Here is a 5,612-nt window from a genome sequence, read left to right as displayed (position 1 = left end):
TATTCGCCGTGCAGCCGGGTCTCCTCCTCTGCGAACGCGACGGGGTCGTCGCGCCGCAGGTGACGGCGACGGCGGTGTCTAGCACACTGGCGGCTCGCCCGAATGGAGACTGTACGCAATCTCGCAATTTCAGGCGACCACCAGGGCGACTGCCGCCGTCCGCAATGCCGAGGGCCGACCCGGGGCATCGAGGCATCGCATATGCGGTGCATCGCGCCGCGGAACCATTCGGCCTCAGCCTCCACATCGAAAGGGTGTGGGCGCATGGGCGTCCACGCCGCCACCATAGAGGCCTCCACCAGGAGCTCCTTCTTCAGGAGCTTCAATGCCCACCTAGGGAATGACCGGGATGCACTCCGCGGGGGGTTAACCCCGCGAGCGCCTGCGGCCGGTGTTGGCGTGGGAGCGGAAAGATCGAACCGGATATACCGATGATCCGACAACGATTCCGCCCCCACCACCACGCCCCAGCCGAGGATGCGCTGTGCGATGGACGAGCTCGCGAACGTCAAGTCCACGATAGACTCTCCCGTCCACCGCACGCATGTCGCGACCGAGCCCCTGTTAACGATACAGAGATCGGCCGCGACCGCCCACTCCTCCAACAGCCTACCACGAGCGTCCGTGGATGGGGAACCCCAAGCGACAGACTTCGCATTGAAGTCCCCCGCCAGTATTACCGAACGGGGAGAGAGGTGACGAGCGATCACCTCTAGCCCGTCCAGAAACCGCTCGAACTCGACGGTAGGCCGATTTGGAGAGAAGTACACCCCGATCACGACGGTATTTTCTAATTGTACCGCGACGATCCCGGGGCCCCTGGTCACCATCGCCAGGGGAGGAATCATCGCGGATCTTCTTATATGTATGGCCGCCAAGCCATCAACGTCCCCAAACCAGCAGTCGTCCGCTGGGGGAACGAAGTACGGCTCGGCGACCACAGCCACGTCAATTGACCACTCCGCCATAGTCTGGAGCAGCATGTCCTGAGCTCCGGCGGAGTGGTTCAAATTTCCTTGGAGGAAGCGATAGGTGTGATCCATTAAACCTGGACCACATCCATCGCCCCCTCCCCTACTCTATTGTCCCCGCTATCGGGCTCGAACGCCTCAGCGGGGGCCAAAGTGCCAGCCGGTGCTCCCCCGGCCGACCGCTTCTTTTGGAAGCTTTTGGACTTAGGGACTTTAAAGTGAATTTAGGGATTTTAATACATAAAATTTTGGACTTAGGGTCCAATTTTGAAACAAAATACGAAAGTATTATTCTTTTAATCATATCATTAGTCTTAAATCAACACTATACTACAAAATATATTGAAATTTTTGTTTCCAAAATGACAGTTTTTGTCAACTTAATGACATTACGGTAAAAAATCATGGAATATGGGACTTTGAACTGTAATTATAGGACATAGGCTCAAAAGTTTACTGGTGGTAGGACCTCTTGTGAGTCCGCAGGGGTAGGTACCACCACCCTGCCTATTTCTGCCGTGAAGCAGTAATGCGTTTCGGTTTGAAGGGTAGGGTAGCTATTGTAACTATACCGAGACCTTAGAACTTATACCTCAAGATGGGTAGCGCATTTACGTTGTAGTTGTCTATGGGCTCCAGTAACCACTTAACACCGGGTGGGCTCTGAGCTCGTACACCCATCTAAGCAATAAAAAAAAACGACCCGAAACAAAATTCTGTTCCCTGGAAATATATTTCCTACATTGATCGTAGTGCGACCGCGTGTAGCAAATTAGATAATTTTCATTACATATCAGAGAATCATTGATATTATTGCAAGCCATTAAAAAATATAACTGAGCTTCTGTAGAATGTTCCAGTACACTGTTCAAATTATAAAATTCCACTAGGTAATTGAATATAAAAATGTTTTACTGATTTTCAATCCTGCGGATATCGTGGCTTCAAACTTTTTTCATTAGCTGTCCGTGCGTTCTAACGAATAATAAAAGTTTGGCGTTCGTGTTTTATTGAAACAATATTGATATAATAAAGCTATTTTCATATTTTTTTTCATTTAAGAATTTTCAAATTTAGTTATTTTGATCAATATGGATACGGACGACCTGCTTCCCGCGAAGCGCATTGCGGTCCAGTTTTAAGGATTGGACGGCTGGTATAGAATAGAGACTTCCACTGTTCACATTTCAATACCAACCGAATATTAAACCAGGGAAGACGCACAAGAGAATAACGATACGTCTAAAGTATAATGAATATTGTTCCGCTGGTAAGAATAACGCCATCTATCGCCAAATAGTCGAAAGAATATCGAAGGATCTAGTAGCACCTAGAACGTTCGAGAAGTACAACGCCATCTATTGTCAGATAGCGGAAATGACTACTAGAGATGTGTGGAATATTTTCGATAATTTTAGGGATGAGGTATCGGCTAGAAAAGCGTTGTAGAGATGGCACGCAGTCAGCCGGTAATCGGAACTACTCGAAGCGACATAGCAAACGGATCACCTGAAGCTAAGCGGAAGAAGCGAATTGAGGATTTTAAGGTGTTTTTGAAGTGCTTAAGTGTTCTAAGTGTTGAATACAGTTTTTAGTTGTACTTTGGTGAAATTTTATTTATTCCGAACCCCAGCGCGTAACAATATTAAGAGAATTAGCTTAGAGTTCCGCCTTAGCTTGCTAAATTATATTGTCGAAATTGAAACAACAATACGATATATAAAATTGATGATGTCATCACAACAAATATAGTTACGTCATAATTTTATAAAGAACTACGTGAATTCATAACAATAGCACAATTTATAAGCAAACAAACCAAATGCTGATGTAACAGTCGCCTGCAGACTCTGTGTAACAGCTGACTCGTTACAGTTCCCCAGAATTTTAGGGAAATTAACATTATTTTTTCTTTAATTTTAGAGATTCAAATTTTCTTCGGTTTGTTGCCCCAGATAGATGGATCGATCAGGCCAATGAACTAGAAAATGTAGATATAATATTAATTCATTCGGAATCAATCACAATAAATGATAATTTTTTTTTTAAGTGAACCGACATGGACATAGTCAAATTAAAATCGTCATAAATTTACTACCGACTAAGAATGAAGATTCAGAACTGAGAAGAATCGACAAAGACTTTAGAACCTTCTCTTTTTCTTTATGAGTTATGAATAAAAATTATCAAGTTATTTAAGGTGAGCATTAGAATTAGAACAGGTATGTTTAGGTACATCGCGAATGTATCTCTTCAATAATATCTTTGACCAATGTATCTCTTCAATAATCTTCTGAGTGAACATTTAAAACTTAGGCGGTTTTCTCATTTACGTAGTGAGTGTGTATTTATAATTTAAAAACTGCTATAGCTAAAATTCAAAGTAGATTTTCGAATTTTGATGTAATAAAATGTGATCCTAGTGTGTGTGTGAATCCTAATGTTCGTCAAACCTATGTTATTTTATGTATCGTATAAGCTTAAATTTACTAGCGATCCGCCCTCGCTTCGCTTCGGAAACATTAAATTTTATTATTGATAGGCGAGTCCCGTCATGTTGCGCGCGCTACGACAATAACTGCGGGTGACGCCGTGGGACGAAGCTAGTCTAAAAAAAGTAGCCTAAGTTACTCCTAATATCATCAACTACCAACCTATTAGTGAAAGTCTCATTAAAATCGGTCCAGCCCTTTCAGGGATTAGCCTGAACAAACAGACAGACAGACAGACAAAAAATGTAAAAATGTTATTTTGGTGTATGTACCGAATATATTTATATTCATATGCATGTAGTAAAAAGAGGCTATTTCAATATTACAAACAGACATTCAAATTTTATTTATAGGTATAGACTAAATCGCACCTTTAGAATTGAAGTGGCTTAATTAAATAATAATGACTTCTGTACTTCGCCCGACTTATAAACACGTATTCTGTTAGTTTATAAAATTAAAGTTTCTTTTTGTTGAGAAAGGAAAAAGTAATCTTTCCGCCTATTCTAAATCAAACGCGTTCTTTAAAGTTTTAAAATTCGGAAACTAAAATATTTCAATTCTTCAATTACACCTTTCGCAGACCCTCGAACAGAGAGAGATGGTGGGACATCGTGAGACGCATCAAACCTGCTCCGTCCAACACTACATGACGATCACGACCACGACGTCAAGAGTGGTGACACTTTTGGCGTTTACCAAAAATCAAGAATTTTTTGATTAAGCCACTTTAATTCTAAGGTGTGAATCTTATTTTCCACAAAATTAATTTAACACGGCTGTGAATACAAACATCTTTAAAAATCTGACAATGTGAACATCGTAAGATGCGTCAAAACATTCAGTGATTAGTGGGAGTTTTATAAGCCCACGCGTGTAGGCGCCATGCTGCCTGTTTCCTTCGCGAATAACTGTAAATTAATAATAGAAAAATAATAGTTTAAAAAATCAGTTATATATATTTTATGAACAGATAATAATATGAGTAGAAGGGCTATTTTGATAATATTCTGAAAAGCACCCCACGCTTTTTTTCTAATTTTTAGTTGGATTTTCTATAAAAGCGTATTTTTTTAGTTTTTTTAAACTATTATTTATTTTTCATTCAGTAGTTGAATTTCAATTTTTAATTATTTTTTTCTAGTTGAATTGTCATCGGTCCTTAATAAGTATGCCAAATTTCGAGTTAATCCGACGTTTTGAAGGGGGTCAAAATCATGTTTAAAGATTCCGTTACATACTGAAGCTAATAAAAGCGTATTAAAAAAAATGATAAATTTCATGGACGTGTATAGGGTATTATAATTAAATGTTGCCGAAATTCACATTGAAAACTTTCATAACGTTATATGGGTGGTCCACTAAACTAATCGGGTTACAACGTACAAAAGCAATTGGGTATATTATTATAATACCCAGACTTTGCGTAGAGATACGTGGTAAGCTCGTGAAAGTTCGGTAACAAGGATGGAAGCCATTCAAACTTTTATACGTGATTGTTGCGTAATCTAAAATGTTCAGCCTCCACTAATTGACTCTACGAATAGTATGAATTAATGAAACAATGTAAACGACAGACCAAAAGCCCTTTTGCTGTCTGACTTTGGAAACGTAATATAACTAGTCAGGTCATAAGTATTGTCAAACAGTAAAAACTTTTCTTTTAGAATGCTGGCCACAAAAAAGTTTATTGAATTCGAATTTCGAATTGTTCATGAAAATAAAAATGTATACTTTTAGAATTTTACTCATTTTTAAATATGGAGTGGACGCTTAAAGAAGACCGTGTTGCAGTTATTGCGTTGCATCGTTGCGGTTACGCGCCAATTCAAATTTTTAACATACTGAAAAATTTGAATATAACCAAAAGATTCGTTTATCGTACCATCAAACGATACAATGAAGACTCTAGTGTAGATGACAGGTCAAGAAGTGGTCGCCCTCGGTCTGTTAGGACTCCAGCAGTGATAAAAGCTGTGAAGGCGCGAATTCAAAGAAATCCCAAACGTAAGCAGAAACTGTTGGCCCTTCAGATAGGGTTAAGCAGAACCACCGTGAAAAGGGTGTTAAATGAAGACTTAGGCTTCGGGCATATCGAAGAAAAACAGGACATCGTTTGAATGCTCGTCTAATGGACCTGAGACTGAAG

The sequence above is a fragment of the Bombyx mori genome, chromosome 6 (assembly GCF_030269925.1).
Source record: "Bombyx mori chromosome 6, ASM3026992v2".
Taxonomy (NCBI): domain Eukaryota; kingdom Metazoa; phylum Arthropoda; class Insecta; order Lepidoptera; family Bombycidae; genus Bombyx; species Bombyx mori.
This window is presented reverse-complemented; position numbering follows the sequence as displayed.